The following is a 24,724-nucleotide window of genomic DNA, read 5'->3' as shown; positions in this document are numbered from 1 at the left end:
GTCAACTCCACACTTGTCCACTTTGTGAAAGAGAAAACATTCACTCTCTTGAACATTATATTGTAGAATGTCCCATATTGACTGACTTTCGCCCTCCTGGGCTAAGGTATGCTGAACTGTGTAATTACTATATTAGTACTGAAACACTTAATTATATATTGGACTTGTACCCAAGATTAACCATGTAATGTATCAATTATATAATGTATGTATATGATGTAACTATATAACCTGAGCTTGTAAAAGCACCTTCATCACCAGTGATTAAGTGATTAATTGCACACTAGTTTCTCTATCAGCTATCTCACTCTGTCAGAGTAAAAGAGACAAATGTATGTGAATGCATATGTGTGTGTGTATATATGTATGTATACATGCATGTGTACATATATATGTGTGTGTGTGTGTATGTATATGTATGTGTATAAAGTATATATATGGAAGCTGATCAGAATTACATTTCACCTTTTTAAATGCACATTAATGACACTATGTAAAAGACACATCGAACACTTTATGTAGGGCATACGTAAATCTGTGTATCTATGTATTTACGTATGTAGGTTAGCTTAGCATTTTAAAAGCACCGAATCACCTTCTGTGGTTGATTGTTTAATAAACCCTTGAACTATATGTTTAACCCATCTCTAACCCTGTCCATGGAGGACAGAAGAAAATGTATATATGCTGGTTAGCATTGTAAATGTGTGACCACGTTTGTGGTAGAAAAAAGAAAGAAAAAAAAACGAAAAAAAAAACGTCCAACAGATTTAAATTTAGTATCACTGAGATCGCAATAAAATTCCCTACACGGACATATGCATGTAAATGTAGAATTATGATCGTGGCCCACCCGCAAGAGTGTGTGAAGTGGGGGAAGTGTTACCTGTTACCACACATCTGCCAAACCAGTATTGAAAAGTGTATATTCTTGTCACTGTCCTGACCTTAATTTTCTATATACGTATTTCATTTTTGTACCAATGTGTTCGCAATAAAATTTTCTAGAAGAACATATGTATAAAATGTCACACAAGGATGCGTTTGACCGGCACCAAATAAAAAACCTGCGTCGATTACACTTGTCGTGTCAACAATACAATAGTCTTACCACGAAAATACAGTACAATGCCGTTCTCCCAAATAGGCCATGTGGCTGTTAGAGAAAACAAAAATTTCATGGCAAACATCTTCATACTATCCCCAAGTCGATCGGATAAGAATTGGATTTCATACAAATATTATTTAATCGGACGTAAATTTACGTCGCTCGTGCGGACTCAAGAGAAAAATATCAGATGAATATTTAGGTCCGCGGGGAGCGAAAGTGAAAAATCCGAAATACCTTAACCACTCGACCACCACGAGGTTATCATTTTGTGGTTAAGGCATCCTGTACATTAGTTGCATTGCTTCTGGCAGTATGGGTTCGAGTCACTTTGGGGTGTGAGTTTTCAGTTGCATATATGCCTGGAGACCGTTCAGGCTTGTTCGCATTTGTGTTCCACACGTGTGCCCCAAAGAATGAGGTGATTTGATAAAGAACCATGCCCAAGATTACCAACAGAGTGCCGGCGGGGGGATGGGGAATTAGCCTCGGCTACCATACTCTTTTTGTCCGGTCGTGTTGGTCGAGTGGTTAAGGGATCCTGTACATCACTTGCATTGCTTCTGACAGTATGGGTTCAAGTCACTTCTGGGGTGTGAGTTTTCAGATATATATATATATATATATATATATATATATATATATATATATATTAGGGAAGGGAGTACCAACTCTGGCTGGAAGAAGGGGGACCTATAGCCTCGGAGGAAACCACACATAACGCATTGGAGGGAATGTAGGTCCCCCTCCAATACAGTTTGTGTGCTTTTCTCCTACCACCCCCTTCCCTTTTTTTTTTCCTTTATTGTGTATTTAAAGGTTACAAAACATACAAGACAAATGCCTAAAGGTTATGGATCTCTTGAAGCTCCTCCACTTCTGGACAGGAACCGAGCACGCAGCAAGCATTTCCCCTCTGGATCGCCACACTGAGGCGCTGAAACAAAAAAACTGGAAGCCCTTGGGTCTCTGGTGACGTCAATGAGCTTGGAACCCAATTCCTTGAGAAATCCCAAGGCACTCTTGCCCCAGGGGCCATGCGTCTCAGACGCTATGGGAACAAAGAGGTATTGACCTTCCAGTCGCCTGTACTTGAGTGATTTTGCTGTTTCCCTGTGGTTGGCCCCCCACCTGCTTGATCAGCTCCGAAGTGTACATAGGTGTCAGCCAGGGTGGATACACATGTGTAGTCCCACACCAACTGTCTACCCTCCTTCCATGAGTATATGGTGATGCCATCAGGGCGAAGTGCGGGGAAATCCGGGTTTTGGACCCCTAGGATGCGAGGTTCTCTCTCCGCTGGGCACCCAGCTGAGACGAGGCTTCTCTTGATGATGTCATTGACCTCGTTGTGTCTTGCATGCCAGCCCTTTGTGCTTCCGCAATGCAACCCATGCAGTCCGTATTGGTCTGCTTCCACCCTGTTGCAAATACACTTGTATTCAGTGTGAATTGGGGCCCCAAGGCGGAGGGCCACTGCTACACGAAGGGATTCTGGATCTAGGCGCGTGCCCATTGCTGACATGGGTACTGCCAGGAGGAAGTCTCCTGCATGGGGAGCACGCACTGCTCTGAGGTGGGCTTTCTCCTTGTCTGATGTTGCGGCGCTGAGCATGGCATCAGCTACCTTTTCCACTAGAGGGTGGTCCCAGCCGGACTGTTTGTGTTGTTTTGTTGGCTCTATAATGGTTGCTGGGGCTGCAAGAACATCCCACTGATTTGAACATTCAGTGAAAGCAGGATCGTGTATTCCTGCTGAATCTCTCAGGGTTGCAGGTAAAATATCTCTGACGAGGTCGTGCGATGCATGAGAGGAGGAAAGGAAGGCTGGTAGAGCAATTTGGGAGGCTGTGCGGACACCAAGGCCGCCGAGTCTTACAGGAAGGGTTGCTTGCTCCCACTGAGAGTCGTCCAATGGAAGGTTCAGGACTTTCACCAGCATGGACCTCAGAAGGGTGTCATACACATTTAACTTAGGGCTGCTGTAGGATGGAGAACATCTCAGAAAGTAGGTCAACTTAGGGAGAGACAGGCATCTTGTAAGGAGAAAGAGAGCATCATGGGCATCAATCTTGTCAATCCTGTCCAGCATTCTCTTTAGGTCAGTGATTTTTGCAACCAGGACCTCCTCGATTGCTCGTGGGCCAATGGGGGCACCCAGGAGAGTGCAGTCCGGTGGCTCGACAACGAGAATGTCTGGAAGAACATTTTGTATTTGCCCAGTGATGTCTGGGTTGCGGGAGATTATTTCACATTTGGATGCATTGAGAATGAGGCCTAAGGCTGCTCCCTGCTCCTGGATTTTCCTTATATCCTCCAAAATGGTTTCCGGAGTTCCAGCTAGAGTGCCATCATCCAGGTACCAGATGTTTAGCTCGCTTGTCAGACTATCAGTGACCTCTTTGATAGCTAGGCAGAAAAGGAGGGGGGCTAAGGGGTCACCTTGTTGGACACCTTCACAAGAGTTTATTTCATGCTCCCCAAAAAGAAGCTTAGAGTCCCCACTGTTGCACGATCGGATGAATGGGTAAAGGGGCCGGAAATGGTTGTGTACAGCAATGAGGACAGCGTTTCGTCTGACTTGATTGAAGACATTTTTGAAGTCAAGTTTTACTAGTGCCTTCTGGTCCGGGAGATCAACAATGTAAGCCCGCGCTGCATGTGCTGCAGCTTCACAACCTAGGGGGGATCCCAAACCCGAGCTGATGAGGTTTCAGCAAACAGAAAACTTCGCATATTTATATATATATATATATATATATATATATATATATATATATATATATATATATATATATATATATATAACTTGCTAGAAAAAGTTGTCAACCTTTCCCTCAATTACTGTCAGTGGAAACAAGCCACTCTTCCTGTCTGGCTCGGCAGCCTTGGTGTCCGCACTGCCACCCAAATTACTGTCCCAGCCTTCCTGTCTTCCTCCTCAGCATCAGATGAACCGGTCGAGGGAATTTTACCTGACAACCTGGTTGATTCGGCAAGGGTACTTCAAAGATACCCCCACTTCACGGAATGCAACACTTAGTGGGCTACCATAGTAGACCTAGCACTCAGACCAACCGTGCTGAAAGCCATGGAAACAATCCAGCTGAGACAGTCCTCTCATTGTAGAAAAAGAAGCCACAGTTTTGCTGGATGCAGCAACAACCCCCAGTGATCGTGCACATCTCACAGCTGTGCTGCCCCCCCATGCAGGGGACTTCCTTTTGGAAGTCCCTATGTCTAAGCCAGGCATACGTCTTGATCCACAGCAGCTCCGTATTGCAGTCGCTCTCCGCCTTGCTGCCCCCTATCCACATTGTTCATTGGTGTATTTGTGGCGAGGCAGATGCAGACGAATATGGATTGCATTACCTGTACTGTGGATAATCATGCAGTTGGCACTCACGACACGACGAAGTCAATAACATCATTAAGAGGAGACTTGCCTCTGCTCAGTATCCAGCAGAGGGAAAACTTCGCAACCTATTGAACCGTAACTCTGCTAGCTTTGCTGGCTGACCAGATGAAATCACACTGCGCCCTTGGAAAAGTGGCAGACAGTTGGCGTGAGACTATACTTGCGTATCCACCATGGCAGCAACATACATTAAAATCTCTGTCGGCCTGGCAGGAGCCGTGGCGACACACAAAGAAAGAGATAAGTCAACCGAGTACAGAGAAATAGATCACCGGAACTCACTGAAGTGCAAACGAACATTAATAACGGCAGTAGACCCAAGAGAAAGAAGCTAGAAGGGTTAATCAGTAATTTCAATTTTAATAATGAAAGGAAATACTAGGAGAAAATAAACAGGAACCTTACATATATTCAATGGGAAACTATTCTCAGTAAAAACAAAATCCTACATGTGGGACAGAAAAACTGACTTCTGAAGTATATGAAGTCTGTCTGAAACATGTTCCTTTGTGGAAAGCCAGAAAGAGGTCCAACGTAGAAAGAGAACGCAGACGACACTACAAAAGAAGGAAAAAATATTGGAAATGCTTGTGCAGACACGAGTTTCCATACAGAGATGGAATAATTTAAACAGGGAGATTGAAGAAATCGAGCAGAGACTGAAGCATTCATATTAGATTGAAGAAAGGTAACTAGAACGGAAAGCAATTCAAGAAATACAGGAAAACCCAAAATATTTCTTCACATATGCGAAATCAAAGCAAACACCACTGCCAGTATTGGACCTATTCGGACAAGTGAATGTTCATACACAGAGGATGACAAAGAAATCAGTAAAATCCTAAAAAAACAGTATGAGGACATGTTTATCGCTCCAATAAACAGCATTAAAGTGAAAGATCCGGACAATTACTTTATGCGTGATATTCAAACCCCTGTAAATGTAACTGATATCAACACGAGCGTTGCAGACTTTGAAATGGAAATTGACACCATGCCTATGGACTCAGCCCCGAGGCCAGACTCATAGAATTCAATATTTATAAAGAAATGCAAAGTGCCAGTAGCACAGACACTCAGCATATTGTGGAGTAAGAGCTTGGACACGGGGCAAATACCAGATGATCTTAAATCAGTGGACATAGCCCCTCTACACAAGGGGAAGAAGCAAAGCATTGGCAAAAAATTAGACCATTTGCACTAACGTCCCACATAATAAAACCATTTGAGAAAGTGATCAGGAGTCAGGTCACTAGTTTCATGGAAACCAATGATCTTCACAACTCATGCCAACATGGATTTAGTGCGGGAAAATCATGCCACTCACAGCTACTTGATCACTACGACAAAATCACTGAGACATAAGAAGAAACACAGAATGCAGATGTGGTATACGCGGACTTCGCAAAGGTTTTCGATAAATGTGACCATGGCGTGATAGCACACAAAATGAGCCTATTGACTCCACATTGTCTCCACGTACAGAGTAAAGTAGGACGTTGGCTACTCAGTTTTCTGTCGAACAGAACACAAAGAGTAACAGTCAACCATGTCAAATCGAGTCCAAGCGCAGTAATAGCTCTTTACCTATGGGTACAGTCCTTACACCACTAATTTTCCTTATTCTCATATCAGATATAGACTCAAATACAAGTCACAAATTTGTGTCATCTTTTGCAGAGGACACAAAAATCAGCATGAAAATTACCACTGTTGAAATCATTGAAAAACTACAAGTAGATATTAATGAAGTTTTCGACTGGGCAGCCAAAAATAACTTGATGTTTAACAGCGATAAATTCCAGGTTATTAGGTACGGTAAAAATGAAGACCTTAAACTTAATACGGGGTACAAAACACAATCAAATCTGCCCATAGTAGGAAAACAACATGTAAAGGATTTAGGAATAATGATGTCTGACGCCCTAACCTTTATGGAGCATAACCATGCAAATATTGCGTCAGCCAGAAAATTGATAGGTTGGATTACGAGAACTTTCAAATCCAGGGATCCCATCACAATGGTTGTACTCTTCAAATCACTTGTGCTGTCCCGTCTTGAGTACTGCTCAGTGCTTACTTCCCCCTTCAGAGCAGGAGAGATTGCTGTAATAGAGGGAGTATAAAGAACATATAGGACATACTTAGACGCGATAAAGCACCTAAAGTATTGGGATCGTCTCAAAGCTCTCCAAATGTACTCACTAGAAAGGAGACGAGAGAGATATCAAATAATATACACGTGGAAAATACTGGAGGGCCAGGTCCCAAATCTACACAGTAAAATAACAACATACTGAGGTGAACGATATGGATGAAAACGCAGAATAGAACCACTGAAGAGCAGGGGGCCATAGGCACAATCGAGAACACTGTATAAACATCAGAGGTCCACGGTAGTTCAACATTCTCCCGGCGAGTATAATAAATATTGCGGAACAACCGTGGACATCTTCAAGATAAAACTAGATTGTTTTCTTGAAGACGTGCCGGACCAACCGGCTGTCGTGACCTGGCCAACATTCCACTCCCGCTTCTACTCCCCGCTTCAACATTCTAATCCCACTTTCACTCCCCAAGCCCGGCCCGAGAGCTTGGGGAGGGCGAGGGCATTGAAACTACAAGAGACACTAGAGTGGCAAGTTTTCTCTTCCAGCGTCTCAGTGTAGCAATCCAGAGGGGGAATATCCCGCTGCATCCAAGGTTCCTGTCCGGCATCAGAGGAGTTCGAAGAAATCTATAGTCTTATGGTAACAAATTTCCCTTTATTTCCTCCTAATGTCCACTTTTTTAACCAATCAAATATGTAACTATGTAACCGTGAAAATAAAGTGCACAACATAAATAATAAAAGAAGAGGTAATATAAGAAGTGACTACTCATATGTATTTAGAGTTAAACGGCAAGTTTTTCTCCGAATGCTCTGTATTCCCTTCTTCGAGGCCATGGGTCCCAACAATTGCACCCCCAAAGGTGAGTCTTCTTTCTCTTATAAGTATAGCTTCCATGACTTGCAATCTTCCTCGGTCAGTGATAGTTTTAAGGACTTGTGTGTGTCTGTTAGCATGTTCCTAGTGAGTGTCGTGTTATGTACACTCAATAGTAACATATTTAAATACATATTCGAATCTTTACATTTGAACGCAAATCTACCAGTTGCAATATAAGCTTCTGTTCACGCAACTGTGCAAGTAATCTTTGAGGCCTAAGGTACATTTATTCTAGAACATATTTCCGATTTTGATGTTTTGCTATTAAACCTAAAAATAATTATTATTTGTTTCAAATGTTTTGTTTATATGTTTAAAATTAAACAAAAAAATCCTAAACAAATTTTATTGCAGTCGTAATTTTTATATGACTGGAATGATTAGATAATGTTTTATATGTTTTATGGACGTTTTATATTTTACTTAGTAATAATAAAAACTTAATTTAATTTAGTTTTTGTTTAAAACAGAATATAATGTATATAGTTTTTCCTAATATCTTCAACCCCATTTGTAAAAACTGCTGATTTCAGTATTTTATGAAAATTAATAGAAAACAAATGCAAGCTAATTTATATTTATATAAAAACTACAAATTTTCTTTGGAGATAAGAATTTTTCCGTCAAAAAATGCAACGTCATCAATATCCTTGTTATTTACATTACATCCATTGCATATACTTTCCAGCGGCTTGTACTTAATCTGATTATGTTATATACTTTCAGAGCTAAGAAAAAATCAATAATAGCCAGCAGCACGCTATTATTGCCAGATATTTCGGCACACTTGATAAAGATCTAAAAACTAAATAAAAATGATTAAATTTGACTGATTTCTTTAAATTAAAGCTTAAAATATAGCTAATTATAAAGGCTTTCAAAATGCAACAACATTAAATATTGAAAACATGATATAAAATATGACTGAACTCTGATATCACCAAAAATAATTAAAAATATATTTATTTTTCAGAGGAAGGGCAAATCTGTTCATATTACTAGTCCAAAGCTATTTTATCGTTTTTTCGTTAAGTCCGGATTATAGACAGAACACTATCATTTGAAACAATTTAGTTCACCGAGACGATTTTGGTTTGTATAAGACAGGAAAAAATTATGTACTTTGCATCCTCACTATGAAAAATACACCTTTATATAACTCCAAAAAAACCGGGTGACATCAAAAGCTATGATGATTACGAACGGTTCATTAAAATGCTGATATATCGATTTTTTTTTAATCACATTTGAGGTGAAAAGTGTGTTTGCGACAAGAGTGTTACGGGCGAATGCAACTCTAACGTCACACTCCAAACATTTGGATCAGATGCCATTACTCGTGGCTCAGTAATGACCCATGGCCCTTTTATCGACCACCTGACATATTTAGACTGAACCTTACTGTATGGAATCTGACGTGTTTAGAAAAATTGTAATTTTCGATGTTTTCAATCATTTTTAATAAATTTCACGTAATTAAATTTACCTGCTAGTAGTGGTTCAATGCCCGAAGGGAAAGTGGAAAATTTCTTTCAAAGAGGTCAAATGTATTGATGTAATGACTACAATAGAGGCTTTTTTCGTTTTAGGAACATTTAAAAAAGTATTTCAGTATTGAGAATTTTGCTCACTCACACGTAAGATGTATGAGAGCTAAAAAAATGCTCGTAAATTATGAAACCTGAATATTGATTATATATCTGTACAGCGATGTGATATATACAAAATATGTAATGTCATTTTCCTACCTGAAACGAGTAAGGAAAAATACCAATGTAATGACAAAGCACGAAGTCATATTGTCATAATATGTATAATAACATCAGCAGAAAATGTGATTCTCCCAAATAACACATTTTTTTAAGGAACCCTGATAAAGAGTTTTTTGTAACAATGAATATTTCCTTCCCGAGTTAATTTCTGGAGAACAATGTCCCTTTAGTTCCAGAGGAACAGTGTTCCCTCTAGAACACATACACATACAATGCAATACACTTACAATTATAGCAAAAAGTAAAGCAGTATGCGTTATGCAATATGCGTGGAATGATTTAGAGATATGGTAGCTAATACCGCTCAAGAAAGAGAAAAAATTAGAGATGAAATGACAGAGAAAAATACTGAAGAATGTTGAGCAATGAAAAGGAAAACAAATAATACAATTATAAATTAATACACTAAAAGAAGTCAAACGAAGTTAAGACACAGATGAACCATGAAGATTTGAGGAGATAATATTTATTTGAGAGTACAACGAAAATGTGGTAGATGAGAAGGAAGTAGAAATAAACTCCTCAAGTTATACGAGGAAGTAGTAGAAGCCACGAGCTATGTGAGGAGGTATGAAAAGCAAAAATTTATCAGCAGGACGTGGAAACAGTAAAAGCCAATTCCATGGGCAAGAAAATAAGGAACTATTTGCCAACTCAAAAAGCATTGCTAATAGGAGAAAGAAGCTATTTCCATTGGATAGACCAGTATGCAATAGAAGCCAGCTCCCTGAGCAAGACGAGTTTCGTGGCCATTCTTATTAGTGATAACAATGTCCCAGCAACCGCTGTGCATTAACTAACAACATATGTGAAGAATACACTTATATATCATCAATAATAAAGTGTATTAGAATGTGCAGCCATAGTACATGGAGGATGCTATTACATATATATATATATATATATATATATATATATATATATATATATATATATATATATATATATATATATATATATATATATATATATATATATATATATATATATATGATAAACTATTTATACATTCAATATGCAAACACCCAATCTCGGAAGACCGCTTGCTCTCAGTTATTATTTCTAGATCTTTACTTACATTATATTAACTCTTCATGTTTTTTTCTTTAAATAGCATTTTCTGAAACCCTGTTATTGCACCGGCCAGACATAGTCTGATAAATAGCGAAGAGGTGGATAATTTTGTGCTAATTGAATTCCAATTGAATTTATGCTTTCATTCGTTTGAATGTTTTACCCAGGAAAGGTAGTCCTAGAATAGGCTCCCTCTCCATTCACTAGGTCAGTCCTAGCATATGCTCCTTAATTATTAACATGGTCAGTCCCAGAATACGCTTCCTCACCATTCACCAGGTCAATACTAAAGTGTGCCCATCACTATTCACCAGGTCAGTCCTGGAATATTCTCCCTCTCAGGTCACTCTTAAAATATATAATCTGTCACCTATTACCAAGTCAGTCCATTATTATACCCTCTACTATGTACCAGGTCGGTCCTAGAATATGCTCCTTTGCTATTCACCAGATTAGTCTTCGAAATGCTCCTATAATATTCCTTAGGTTGTTCATCAGGAACGACTGAGAGAAATAGACATAACGACAAGAGATGAACAGATAACTGGAGAAGTGGATAAAACAAAGAAGATGGAACCAGGCGATAACTCAACATGAATACTGAAAGAGCAGCTTAGGTCCTGTACCATTTATTTGCGATACTCTTCAGCCCATTGCGTTGAACAAACCAGCTTCTAGAGATATGTAATAAAGCAAATATAGTCGTTATCCACTAGCATAAAGGTAGACAGATGTCTGTAAGCTACGGACCAATACCGCTAACGAGCACTTCCTGTACGTTAGCGGTATTGGTCGGGATCAAGAAACCAGTAAAGGAAGGCCTTGCCAAACCATTGTATTACAATTTCAGGGTGTACTGGCCATAAAAAAAAACTTTGTTCTTAGACGATCAGAAATAATTTAACATAATAACACAGTAGAGGCTCCATAACAAACTTGAAAACAAGACTGGCATGAATGGAAAAGTACCGGGAAGGGTGAGAGTAGAGAAGTCTGAATTGCTAAACGTTTAAAGATGGGTGCCTAAGGAATAAGTATTGGGTCCCATTCTCTGCCTGATTTATAGAATGCGTTTCCATGAGCAATTAAATTTCTATTATATATGTTTTCCCTGATAACATAGACTATACAATAATGAATGTTTCAATAGATCAGAAGTAATTTGAATCCAAAGGTTAGCAGAGATAAAATCCTTAACAGTGATTAGAGGACAATTTAGGTTACAATAAAACTAGAGAGCAGCGAACAGAAATTTAATTACTAATTGAAGAAATATTGAAATTTAAAAGGAACTGGATTCAATTAATGATAATCAACCGAACAGGAGGCCATCAGTACACAATATTGTCAAATTATTAATGTATTCATTAAAATCACTCTCTATTGATAACTTATCAGGTAAGATAACTGATACAATCAATGCCATAACTAAAGGACAATTACAGGGCGTGTGTGAGGAACGTCAATATCATACAATGATATTGTATGATATTTGTGGGAACCGACCTGTGAGATTTATATTTATTTAATTTATATGAATTTATATTTACGTTAATTTATATACTTCGATAGCAATTTGTATAATGATAAGTGGACTGTATTTCTGCAATAATCTCTTAATCTCACAAATCGATCCTCTACACATTAGGGGGGTTTATATTTATATGTATGCAGCCAATCAAACTACAGTAACTACATACATTGAAAAGGTTCCTTATCTTATAGTACAGCAGGTTAGTCCACCAGGTATAACTAGGGTGTAGACACCAAATTATCCTCTTTGAGGCAGCTTCCATATCACCCAGTAACTGGTGCACAAATCTTCCTTCCTCGTCTTGACCTGTCAAAAGTGCGCTAGCTGTGAAGCCAGAATCCTATATATGACAAGCTATATCAGAGAAAACACTATACAGTACATGGAACATTGCAGACCTGGCTTAATTACCTTTAGTATGAGGCGATTTCGCGATCTAACCGGGTCACCCTATATCCTGACATTAATGGCCATAAATGAATGATAAACGGGTTTCGGATAGACACTTAACTTGATTGTAGACATCGTGTTGGAGATGGTACCTTTGGATTCCATAACACTACGTCCAAGTAAATTTAACAGGAGCCGAATTTGCTCCCGTGTGAGCCTCTGGTCTCGTATAAACAATGGCTGCATCTAACACTCCATTCTATTGACGTCTGGCCGACATTGTCCAGATATGATAGGAGCCAATTTGCTCCACACGTCTCGGAGGTGACACAACAATGGCTGCCTCCTTCCTCCCTGACGCCTGGCCTACTTTGTCCAGATTTCAGAAAGTGATAGAAGGGTCACATTTACTCTACTTTAATATTGATAATTAAGTTAATTTATATAAGATGTTTTTATGATGGTAAAGTCCAAAGACTAATGTATTTAAGAACAATTCCCACCATAATAGGTGGTGAATTATAATAGTATGTGGTGATGATATCCCGTTTTCTATAGACGGTAATTCCACTACAAGTTACGTTTTCTATGGTTAACTTGTTGGTAATACAGCTCTTATCTGTATGATTATTAAATGGTGTCGGATTTTCCGACAATATTGAGCTCAAACTCACCACAATGGAGGAAAGGAGACTCAGGAGAATTTACGATGTCAACAAAAGGCATTATTCATAATGAGAAGTGACACTACCTGACTGCACGGGTGGAAGATGAAGTCGTAGATGAAGCGAAGAAACGCTAGGATTTTTTTCTTCAATGCAAAAGTTACAATATAACCGGCAAAAATAGGAGATAGGTGAAGAATTACCAATAAGCAACTTCAATGGGAAATATATCACACAGAAAAAAAAGTTATCAGCCATAAGCAGCAAAATATGCAGGTGAGGATATCAACGAGTGATCATATTCACAAGGTTCAAAGTCCGAATATTATTCGTGAATAGGAAATCATTGTTTAAACAAGTAACCAGTCCTCATTATTATTACAACAGTTTTGATCCTATTAACCATTAGGTCGAAATTCCGTAAATTTTACTCAAAGTTAGAACACTGCGGTATTGACATTCTATCGAACTTGTAAGCATTGACCTCTGTTAGTAGTTCGATAGGTCCCTGTACTTCTGCTTAGGAAAAATGCATTAAAATTTGGCACTTCAGATTGTGATAACAGGCTGGCAGGTCACTCTGTCCTCTCAAATAGCACATGGTAATATGAAACAAAAATCCCAGAGAAAATTCGCCGTGCTGTCAATCATAATGGTTCACAACCAACCACTTTTTTATGCAAGTTAGTTAGGTTAGGTTCGCGCGTTTTAATATAGTTGGAAATTACAGTTAATACAGTTTTTAATGGTCCGTGCAGGGCAGGTGTGATAAGCTTTCCCGTAATCACTTCAAAAAATCAATTTGCTTTAATAAACACAGATTTTTCTCTGTATGATTTTCTTGAAATAAATCATTCTCGTTTTTCATTATAAATATTATCTAAATAACTAAATGAAATTTAAATTTTAAAAATATTATATGTATCATGGGGCGGCATCTTCCTGGCGCGGTGGTAGATTGGGGGACGAGGTTGACGTGTGTATATATGGGAAAGCTGACTGCTTCAGCCACAGATGCCGATCAGCAGCGTTCGAGTTAACATGGTTTCTGTGTTGTGGTGGTGCCTGGCTGTGGCCAGCTTTCTGGCTGTGGACACCTGTGCTCAGGTACGCCCCTCCTTTCTCCCACCCTGATAGTGTGTTTGTATTTAATTTCTCAGTCTTACACAGGTTCTGAGATAATTTGGTTTTATGTTGTTAACAGTACTCATTTTGTCCTATTCAAAATTTCATCATATTACGTTATTTTATTGGTTTTTTACTTAATTATTATTGGAAGTTAATGCTAAAGTCAACTCTATTATATTGCGAGTGATTCATATAAATCAAGAAGTTTTTGGTTTCATGACACATCAGGCTTCTAAGTCACCACAGTTATTACATTTTCACCTAGACACTCACATGCGCAAATAAAATATACAAATTTACATTTATAACAGGTACAAGTGAGGTCTGGCCACGATGAAGTCCATTACACTCTCGAACCTCATACAGACAAAGGAACCACCCAACATGCAGAAATACCTGTAAGTAGCATCAACTATATCTGTGAAAAAATGTCTTCTTATTATTTTATGCTCGGATATCAGCATCGAATAACATGTACTTTGGAGGTTCTAAGCATTCTATCGTGTTCCTTGAATTGCTGTTTAGAGGTTTGACTGTTAAAATAGTTGATGTTGCTGAAGAGTAGAAATATCTCTCAGACCATTCCCATAAGGCTGATGCATACTAACGGATCTTCAATAAACGCTTTTACCTCTTCAAAATCTTCATCTGATATTTATTTGTACACTAAGGGGTATAGGGGTTTAGTGGAAAACTCAACGTCTGTTTGAGTTTTTCTTAGGAAATGTTCTGGGTTCAAAATATATTGGCTAGCATGGTAAAGCTATGATATTCCAGATACATCTGTCATGTAGGAGAATGAGAGCCATGATCACGCATTGGGGCGTCTGGAATTACAGATTAGATTGATTTCCTCTTCATATACGGCTGGCTCACTTATTTTGGTAAAACCCTATTTAGTCTTTTATTTATCAGGTGGGATAATATATTTATAGGACTCTAAGAGCCGCCCCACATCCTAACATCCACTTAAATTTAAACATTAGAAGATTTGCCTTCTAAGACTGACAATTTTGATAATTATTTGTTGAGATTAGTATTACTTGACATTATGAATATAATAAAATAATGGTCAAACTATTTTGAAGTTATAGAATTTAAGGAGTCAACAGTATGCCGTACTAGATAGAGCCTTAATATGGTCGGTTCACATAATATCACTTGTATTCACATGCTGGGAGGGCATTTTCCAAATTCGTGCCAGCCTAGGAATGAATGATCGCTCATGGAGTGATGTTCTTGCAAATGGCACAATCAGTATGAAACTATTTTCTTTTAAGAACCTTGTGTTTTGTTTTCCAACTTCTGGTGCCCACGAAATTGGATCTGGTGGGTAAACATGAGAGAATTGACCTTATACGTAACACTAAATCAGTCAACATCTCTTCAGTGTTAAAGGCTCTAGTATACTAACCAGTCCAACCAGAATGGATAATATCAGCAGAACAGCTTTCTCGTAGGGATTTTTACTTAATCCACAATTTTAATAAATGAATGTGTGTGTCATTCTGAAACTAAATTCGAATGATCTTGAAAGAGAGGGATTTCAATTTGTTTGTTTCATTACAAGGGGAAGCAGAGATCAGGAAGCCCAGACTCAACCTCCAGCATTTACATCCTCACCTGAGTAAATCTATTATGCAAATCGAATTTTTTCCTGAACAGGTAGAAGTGAAGTCGGTCGAGGACCCACCCGTTATCCCACTCCCGACCACCAAAAGTTATTAGAGTCGACCCACACGTCAACATTCTCGTAAGTAACTTCATTTGCAGCTGTGACTTTTAGGACTGATCTTTTGATTTTAAAACAACTTCTTACTATCTCAATTGTGCTCATCTCAAACCAGTCCAATCAAAACGCATGAAGACAAAAGATGAGCCTTCTCTCAAGGTACTTTTCTTTGTCCAGAGTTCTGATAATTATTTGTATATATATGTAACATTAGAATATATATGTGTTACATATATATGTGTAACATATATTACATATATATTTATATATATGTGTAATATATATATATATATATATATATATATATATATATATATATATATATATATATATATATATATATATATATATATATATATATATATATATATATATAACTGAAAACTCCACGCCCCAGAAGTGACTCGAATCCAGACCGCCAGGAGCACTATGCAACTGGCGTACATGGTACCTTAACCAACTTGATCAACCGTGACCGTACAGAAGCTTGTAGCCGAGGCTATATCCTCAACATCCCGACGGCACTTGGTGATAATCTTGGGCATAGTTATTTTATCGAATCACCTCCCTTTGTGGGGCCACGTGAGCAACACAAATGCAAACAAGCTTGAATGGTCCCCAAGCATAAATGCACCTGAAAATTCCACACCCAAGAAGTGACGTCGGGATGTTGAGGATATAACCTCGGCTACCAACGTCTTTGCTTTGGCTTGATTTTTGTAATCTGTAGCTTTCAAATTTGTTTAACTTTTACCTTATATGTCTAGTAATATTTACCTTAACTGATTTAATTTATCTTTCAGATCTGATGATGGAAGCAGGGTTTACGAATCACCAAGAAGATTTTAATAAGTGTATATTTTAATGAGATGTTTTCCATTCTTTTTTGTTATCCTGTCATCGCACACACCACAATGGGGCTTTAACCCTTATATGCCGATATTCTCAGCACAGACGTCAACAGTAAGTGGAGTTAACTACAAGAGAGTTTCATGAATGAATTCGTATAAGAAATTATTCAAAACAAATTAAGCTTTCAATTACTCTGGTGCAGAATGAAAGATGTTGTCTCACAGTGATGCTTAAAGCTACATATATTCCAAAATATAATAAGATTATATGTTAATTGTACAACTTTTTTTTAATAAGCAATAAGGTACACCAGAAAATGAAGTTGATACAGTTTGTTAGGATCAATATGCGAACAGTTAGACACTATACATGGGTCAGTGTGTTAGGAATTAGATACTATACGGACTAGCAAACATTTAATAAACCATGTACTCTATCCCAAAATTGTAATGTTTCATTTTAACTATTTTACACCTGTTTAGTTCAGCAATCATTGAATGAACTGCATAAGTTGATACAAACATAGGTTCTGGTTCTGAATTTGACAACTGTAATGACAAATCACTGGTAAATGTAGTATCTATGTCTACATTTTTATTATACAGTACATAGTTATAGATATTACATATGTTATTATTATGACTTTCTTGCAGATAAAGGATTTACTGCAAATTTGTGTGAACTAACCCAACAAAAAATGTATAATCATTAATGAATAAAATATATGAAATTCAATTACAATTATTGAAAATTATATCCCCGAGAGAGCAAATTGTGTATTCATTTCGAGAACCTAGGAAAAACTATCTCTGGGGGAAGTGAGGATATGTATTTTATTGAATAAATTTATACTAAATATAATGATGTAGGTGATATCACCAGTGGCGCTTAGAAAACTTCCAAGCACAAACCTCTCCAATTTCGGTATGAACGGTACTTCATTACACATAAATATTATTTCCTCTACTCTGAAACTGCTGCTAATTATTATTTAGTAAAAATAAAATATATATATTTTTAACATAGACAAAAGTTTCAACCTATTCTCAAACTTTAAATGGGTGAGATGCCGAGCTTGCTTGAACGCTGAAGCTTCGGCGACTAATCTGAGAATTACTCAAGAGGCTGGACGCTGTTGAGTCTCCATATTCTGCTCTTTGGGAGGCTCAACAATGCGCTTTGGCCTGCTCTGGGGAACGACGCCCGCCTCTGCCCCCCGAATGAGGAGGCAAACCGGGAGTCCTTCTAATATTTGACATAAATAATTATAATCGACTGAGCTATGACAGGGTTAAAAGAGTTGAAACCTAAGTTCTACTGAACTTAATGGAGCCCGTAGCCTCTCCGGATATGACCTTTAAGAGATTATCTCGAATCGTTTGTTTACATTCAAGAATACCGAAATACCTCAAAGTTGGTGATGTACTTGCATTTCATGATCGACAATTGGGAGATGAAATCCTTCATGAATCAGGTTGGAAGAAACATCCGTGGGTTGATGTCACACTTAATCTGTCTCGTGAAGCCCACATCAAAAATATATCATCAATAGTTTATGCTTTAACGTTCTTATGTTAGGCAACATAAGGACGGCCTTTGCAAATTTGTGTAAGGAGCTTATTCATACCCTAGTATTCCGTATAAATATATATATATATATATATATATATATATATATATATATATATATATATATATATATATATATATATATATATATATATATATATATATATATATATATATATATATATATATATATATATGTCGTACCTAGTAGCCAGAACGCACTTCTCAGCCTACTATGCAAGGCCCGACTTGCCTAATAAGCCAAGTTTTCATGAAATAATATATTTTCTTTAATTCTTTTCTTATGAAATGATAAAGCTACCCATTTCATTATGTATGAGGTCAATTTTTTTTATTGGAGTTAAAATTAACGAAGTTATTTGACCGAACCTAACCAACCCTACCTAACCTAACCTAACCTAACCTATCTTTATAGGTTAGGTTAGGTTAGGTAGCCGAAAAAGTTAGGTTAGGTAGCCGAAGAAGTTAGGTTAGGTAGCTGAAAAAGTTAGGTTAGGTTAGGTAGGTTAGGTAGTCGAAAAACAATTAATTCATGAAAACATGGCTTATTAGGCAAATCGGGCCTTTCATAGTAGGCTGAGAAGCGCGATCTGGCTACTAGGTACGATATATATATATATATATATATATATATATATATATATATATATATATATATATATATATATATATATATATATATATATATATATAAAACAGACCAGTTCTGGAATATGAAGCACTAGCATAGAGTCCATATCTGCTCATGTACAAGATGAAGCTTGAGAAAGTTCAGAACAATGACACCAGACTTCTCCCCGAGCAGAGAGGTATGAGCACCAAGGGAAGGCTACTGAAATTAAACCCCCCCCCCCCCCCACGTCACTGGAAGAAAAAAAAGTTTGGTGAGTGGGGCTGACACTCGAAGTAAAATTTAAAGTACAGTACAACTTTGACCCCATTGCTTCAGAGACACTTGCTGCCTGGGGGTGCAGTTCAGTTGAGTGTGAGTGCAGTTCATTTTTTGAAGGATATGGGGTACTAAGCTCATCGAAACAAGAGACCCTAGAAGTGTCAGCTGCATTCATGGTTTCTGCCCGTTATTCAAGGAACTTGAGAAACTCGGCAGCCCTTTAAAACCTAACTTGAATCTCTTAAATGGCCAATATTGCAACTAAGCTTGTGCAATAAAGTTAAAACATAATAAGGGATAAAATGAGGTAAAATACGAGGAAAAGTGGAAGCGCTACAAGGCACCTCTTGATGCAGCATATTATCTTTTTCATGACCGAAGATCCCTACAAATGCAACTGCGTTTTTTCACTGCACGGTTTACTATTCTTGTTATTTTTTTTTTTATCCCGAACGGCCTTTTCATCCTTCTTACAGGCCTGAGTAAATGCATTTTTATCCTTCCTTGGGTGGATAATCGGATATCACAGAAGAAAAGTGCTATGAAGACTTTTTCTTAAAAGCGTTAAGAGTGCTAATGCCAGTCGTGTACTGTGTTACTGCTCCTCCTGCTCCTCTAACACTAAGAACTCGAACGTATCTTCAAATTATTGCTAATAACAATTTCCGTAATAGAGAATTCGACGAAATCGGTAGTAAGATGCTAACTACTCATTTCACTGAGAATAATCTTCTCCCCAAAAAAGCATTGAGTTGTGTTAGCAATATATTGAATATACTTACTCAAGCCAATTAGAAGGATGAGGAAGCGATACGGGATATAATTGACCGGAGCTCTAAATGCATGCAGGAAAAAAAATAAATCCATTCGCCCAATCCCAATAATATCAACATTAATACCGTTTTCTTCATTATAAATAAACATCATTTCCTCCTCCTCCTCTGACAAGCTGAAGTGCAATCATGAAGTATATAATACAAACCCAATGCTGGAGACTGTTCACTCTGAAATATATGCAATATTTGACACACTACTATTATTCTAAGCAAGCGTCATACACTTCATTTACAAGAAGGAGGAATTAAGCATCACTCGGCACCACAACAGCATTCCAAATCACCAGGACATTGTAAATTGCACCACAATCATCACATACAGTGCGCCTGTAAACGATTTTGTCGCTTAATGAGTCAATATTTTTTGAAAGGGGATCCATTCATTGTTAGCTCTGATTTCTGTTTCACTATCAATGTTGTCATCTCTGGATTCACCGTCGCCGCCAGATGCCGTCAATGACATAACAAGAAGTGGCGGGGATGATGGGCGAGGCTGCGGAGTGTGAAGAATGTGAGGGTATTGACAGAATGGAAATTCAATAGGCCAAATGCTCTTCATTTCCCTCTCTGGTAGCCATCAAATCAATGTAAGAGATCTCTGAGTAAGACATAGCCTACATGCTCGTATATCAGCTTGAATGTGGCATAGATGGTCGACGGTGTCAGGTTAATCAACTGGTCTCATTAAATTTCTTGATCATTTATTTCTGTATATTTACATCAAATTTTATTTAAATTCCGAGTGCTGCATGGTGTATATTTGTCAAGTGATCGTTTAATTTACGAGATTTGGCGTGAGTAATGGTGAATTATGGTTCACGTGGGCATGGTGTGGCGTTAGGGTGTCAGATATAAATGACACAAATTTCTTTTCAATAGACCTCTTACCCCATATATGTTCCATGTGTTATCAATATATTAGCCGCTTACTGAATCCCACAGCATCATCATCAGAGATTATTGTCACTGAAAAGGCTTTGAAGTTAAAATATACTATATCCATATTCATATTAAAAAATTAAAATACAAATTGGTTTTCAATCCTATATACATATTCATTTAGAAATATAAATCATATATAGTTTGCGATTCTATACAGACTGAAGGAATCTAAAAATTAATATTCATGAAACTATGTATGGTAACTAACATCACACAGTGTTTGTGCAAGACCAAATATTTGTAAAAGGTACAAAAGTTCATATGTACATATATGTATACTCATATACAGTTAAGTACATGTTCAATGCCTCCATTTATTAATCCTACATCTGAAACCTCATTACCAATATACAATAACTATTTATTTTATAATATTCCCTTATAAATATTTGTTTACTCTTCTTTAGGTTGGAGATTAGTCGGAATTTCTGAGAATCTTTTGTAATCTTACCAAGTTTTGAAACCCGTAACAAACTATAGAACAATTAGGAAAAATTGCAATGAGCGTAATCTAATCTTATTGCTTCATTGTTTGATTAGTACATATTAGCTCCTTAAATTATCTCCTCATTATGCTAAAATTGTTATATAAATTGTGCCAATATTTGTCTTACTACTACAATGGTAAACTATTCTTTATTTTCCCAAAATGTTTCTCCTTAAAACTATGTGCCAAAAATGATAATTTGATTTAAATTGTTGTATACTTGTTTAATCCAACGTTTATTGTAATGATCTGTATTTGCTTTAACGAATTCAATATCTGAATCTCATAACTCTAATGGTATTTTTTTAAATGAGTAGTAAATTTATCTTCTATATAATTATCGTGATTACATGTACTATCATTATGAATTTCTCTCAGTTAAGTAATTCAATGTATATTGGTGTAAGTTAAACCGACTATAATGAGCAAACATTTCTGAATAATTATTTTGTATTTTAATGAAATTTTACTTCACGGACCAAAGGATTAACAGTAGTGGTGGTCCACCTGAATGTCTCTAAGACTCCAGGTCATTTACCACATGAAAGACTCACTGGAGCTATAAGTACTAGAAATTACCAATAGAATTCTAGAATTAATAACGCAATAGGTAGTAACAGTTGTGTGTACAGGTGTGGTCGTACCAGAGGCCAGTTGTGAGGCTGTAACTAAGTGCCGGCGGTGTAATCGATCCTGGGTGCCGGTAGTGTAGTGGTACTTGTGTTCCAGTGGTGTATAGTCTTACGTGAGTGCCATAAATTCCAAATAAGGTTAACGTAAGATGGGAAAGGAGTGGAACCCATTTCAACCCGTCTATCTGTGAGGAAATGTCAGCACTGTGGAGAAATGCCCAACAGACCACTGGAACATTATCTAACACAGTGCACAGTTACAAACCCATTAAGATTTCAACTTAGATTCAACAGAGCAGAGGAAGTTGTTAAATTCATGAGGCAAAATCTTACTGAAGCGACCATACGAGTCATAAATACTCATACTCCGCCCAAGTAAAATAGAAACAAGCAACACTTAGTGGGCCAGCCAGAGGCTTAGGGCCCGCGCAGGAATATCCCTGAAAAAAAGTCTATCTGTGATTTGCCGTTTTACAACGAATGAAAAAAATTGACGCTGTGATTTCCACCAATTAAACCACTGTTTAAATTTCAAACAAAAATTACCTGAATTTTTCTGAGATAGATAATTTAAATGTAGTGTAAAATTTCTTGAAGTGAAACAATTGGAAACAAAGATTCAACATCAACACTACCCTAACTTTAGAACGATTGAGCTTAAAGAAATTAATTTCTGCAAAAATTTGTAATAAATTATAAGTAGTATATTTTTTATTTTGTAAAATGTATTCAAATGGCGGCAAAAAATTATTATTTTCATTAAAAATTGCCAATAGAATAAATTTCTCGTACAATTGGAAAATCTTGTTTATGGATGGATTTAAAGAAGGACATACCGCTAAATTGGCTTTGAATAATTTCCTATTCGAAGATTATTTAGCCTTAAGAACCTGTTATTTAATATAATTTCAAACTGTATTATTTCGTTAAGAAATATGACAATAAATAAATGACAACAGTAGCAGTTAACAGTAGTAGTTAACAGAAGTAAACAATAGTACATAACAGTAGTTATCAGTAGCACAGTACTGATAACTACTGTTATCAGTAGTAGCAATAACAGTAGTAACAATGACAACAGTTAATGATATTAACTAAGTAGCATTAACAATAACAGTAAGAGCAGTAATAATAGTAACCCAAATTTTGATCGAAGTTTAAAATATACAGGAGTAAAACTTATGTAATTCGAGTGCTTTGTACCTATTAACCAAAAAATTTACACATTCATAAGTGGCCTCAAGGCAAATTATGCATGATATTATGAATGATGTTATGAATGATACACATAGGCTTCCTGGTCTTTTCAGCTCTTTGACCTCTTCCCTGAGATATTAATAATACGCTGAGAAGAATAATACCAACTGGGGTGATAAATCCTGCAAAGCTCTCACAATACAGCCTTTTCCTGCTGCTTGTGAGAGCTTACACAAAGGCGAGAGCATCCTGGATCACGGTAGAAATGCTTCCCTTGGCTGATGATCCAAGCTTTGCATTTTGATTCATAAATTCCTTAATGGTTAATTTAAACCTTATACCTTACCTCTTCCTTGTGAATTAAAAGGATCTTTTTACAAACGCATATTTTACCACTTAAATATGTATTTTACATAAGTCGGTAATGTCTTAGAGATGTTATTCAAGAGTAAGAGACTACTCACTGTACTTTTAATACCTTTATACCTGTGGTCTTATCAATTCCAGCACGTTTATATGATTGTCTGTTATATTTACCAGTGTTAGTACTTGCATTCATATTGATCTGTGTCAGTAGGAAGTTATATACACATACCTGTAAGAGTGACGTAAAGATAATAAATACAATAAAGTTAATGCCTTAGTGGAAGGACATATATATGTTTATAATACCACACTTTATATATGCTTTCTAGTATATTCTTCAGGTCTGGATGATATGGATGCATATCCAGCTGAATTACAACTCCAAAATTCATAGATAATTTTTTACTTTTTTTATTTTATTTTAGAAATACGAAGCTTGAATATTTATTTTGTTTATTAAAAGGTACATACTTATATATTTGCACAGCATATAAAATCCTCTTTAAATCAACTTTGGAAAAGACTTCCTCCTTAAAATGGTAATATATACTTAGTGTGAGATATTTATGAGTGCCATCATTCACTCAACATCAGGTGAAAGGCTTGTGGAATGAGATGTCAGTTTGAAAATGAAATTTTTCCGGTGTGATACGTACGAGGGTTATTTTGACGTCATACCTCGGACATCTGGATCATATGTCACCATCTGAGTTACTTTCGGACCATTGCCTTCCTTCAACCATGACCAATATTTGTGGTCTAACACGAGGTTGCCAAATTAATACTTCCCCATACCCTTTTTTCAATCTTAACGTTTTCAGATTATGGCCAAAGTTTCGGGTTCTGGCCTGGTATAGTAATCTCAAGACTGTATAGCAATGTTATATATTGTCATATATTACTATTTTAGACCGTCTCATATCCAACGAAACCCAACGATATCATCAATAACGAACGCGATCGCCTTGCCCAAAATTCATGAAATCTTTCTGTTTTACAATTGATGAAGGTTAACGTTCTGACCAGGCATACCTCCAAACTCAATATGTTTTATGAGGCATTCTATCTCTTCCATGCCCAGGCAACCACTTGAATAACAAATGGAAAAAGTTCGTGGAC

The 24,724-nt window shown here is 37.0% G+C and overlaps 1 long non-coding RNA gene across 1 annotated transcript; it reads left to right on the top strand.

Moving 5' to 3' along the window:
* Positions 1-13,966: 13,966 nt before the first annotated feature.
* LOC123754226 (uncharacterized) lies at positions 13,967-17,372 on the top strand. The gene is made up of 4 exons (XR_006772361.2): positions 13,967-14,058; positions 14,391-14,477; positions 15,745-15,832; positions 16,615-17,372. It is a non-coding gene; the product is annotated as an uncharacterized lncRNA (long non-coding RNA).
* The last annotated feature ends 7,352 nt before the right edge of the window (positions 17,373-24,724 follow it).

Source organism: Procambarus clarkii, chromosome 18 (assembly GCF_040958095.1).
Source record: "Procambarus clarkii isolate CNS0578487 chromosome 18, FALCON_Pclarkii_2.0, whole genome shotgun sequence".
NCBI classification, from domain to species: domain Eukaryota; kingdom Metazoa; phylum Arthropoda; class Malacostraca; order Decapoda; family Cambaridae; genus Procambarus; species Procambarus clarkii.
Note: the sequence above shows the minus strand (reverse complement) of the source record. Positions and strands in the feature narration are given on the sequence as shown.